This window comes from Lucilia cuprina, chromosome 6 (assembly GCF_022045245.1).
Source record: "Lucilia cuprina isolate Lc7/37 chromosome 6, ASM2204524v1, whole genome shotgun sequence".
In the NCBI taxonomy this organism is placed as follows: domain Eukaryota; kingdom Metazoa; phylum Arthropoda; class Insecta; order Diptera; family Calliphoridae; genus Lucilia; species Lucilia cuprina.
Window position 1 is genome coordinate 12,947,951 of NC_060954.1, and position 1,454 is coordinate 12,949,404.

General features: G+C 31.3%; 1 long non-coding RNA gene across 1 annotated transcript; it reads left to right on the forward strand.

Annotated features, from left to right (window-relative positions):
- The first annotated feature begins 730 nt into the window (after positions 1 to 730).
- LOC124420890 lies at positions 731 to 1,163 on the forward strand. Its single transcript, XR_006941425.1, has 2 exons — positions 731 to 946; positions 1,008 to 1,163. It is a non-coding gene; the product is annotated as an uncharacterized LOC124420890 (long non-coding RNA).
- Positions 1,164 to 1,454: the final 291 nt, after the last annotated feature.

Genomic DNA, 1,454 nt, shown 5'->3' on the forward strand with positions numbered 1-1,454 from the left:
TCTAGTCTATAGTCTAGTCTATAGTCTAGTCTATAGTCTAGTCTATAGTCTAGTCTATAGCTAGTCTATAGTCTAGTCTATAGTCTAGTCTATAGTCTAGTCTGTAGTCTAGTTTATAGTCTAGTCTATGGTCTAGTCTATAGTTTAGTCTATAGTCTAGTCTATAGTCTAGTCTGTAGTCTAGTCTATAGTCTAGTCTATATTTTAGTTTTTAGTCTAGTCTATGGTCTAGTCTATACTTTAGTCTATGGTCTAGCCTGTATATAGTCTAGCCTATAGTCTAATTTATAGTCTTGTCCATAGTCTGGTTCATAGTCTAGTCTACAGTCTAGTCTATAATCTAGTCTATAGTCTAGTATATAGTATTTTCTATAGTCTAGTCCATAATCTAATCTATAGTCTAGTTTATAGTTTGTTCTAAGTACTCTATGGTTTAGTCTATAGTATAGTATATGATCTAGTATGTAGTATAGTCTATAGAAAGGCCTATTGTTGAGTGTATATTCTAGTTTATTGCCTAGTCCATAGTATAGTCTAGGATCTAGTCTAATTTCTCGTCTTGTCTATATGTAGTCTAGAATATAGTTGAGTCTATAGTTTAGTCTATTGTCTTGTCTATGGTCTAGTCTATATTTTATTCTATAGTCTACCCTATAGTTGAGTGTATAGTCTATTCTATCGTCTAGTTTGTAGTCTAGCCTATAGTCTATTCCCTAGTCTATAGTCTAGTTTATCTATCTTTACGGAAATTTCATTATAATTCTTTATACAAAAATGTTGATCTTCTTTTCGTTATTAAAAACAACACAAACTAAATTAATTTTTACTTCCCCTTTAGACACTTTATTGTTCCTCTGAATATTGCACAACGTCCCAGATGGCGTCGTAAAGGCACAAAATTACACATTTACAATGATCATACCTTTATTGCCAAGCATTTAAGCGGGTAAGTTTATAGCTAAAGCTGATTTAATGTTTTTTCTAATTTTTTTTAATAATTATTTAAGAAGCGGCTTGCAATGCTCTATATGTATGAAATCAATACCTCGACGACCCGGTAAACAGGGTTATGAGTGTCGTGACTGTCATTTAATTTGTCACAAACAATGTCATGTCCGTGCACCACAAGCATGTCCCAATCCAACTGTACTCTCTATGGAATTGTAAGTATTTAATGTTCTTTTTGATATGTGTTTATAAATTTTTAAACTAATTCAAAAAAAAAAAAAAAATGTCAAGATACATTTTTAAAAAGACAATAAACCAAAAAAAAAAAAAATATTATGGATCCGATTAAAAATTATTAAAGAAGAAGTAGTTCAGTTCTAGTCCAGTTCTAGTTCAGCTCTAGTTCAGTTCTAGTTCAGTTCTAGTTCAGTTCTAGTTCAGTTCTAGTTCAGTTCTAGTTCAGTTCTAATTCAGTTCCAGTTCAGTTCTAGTTCAGTTCTAGTTCA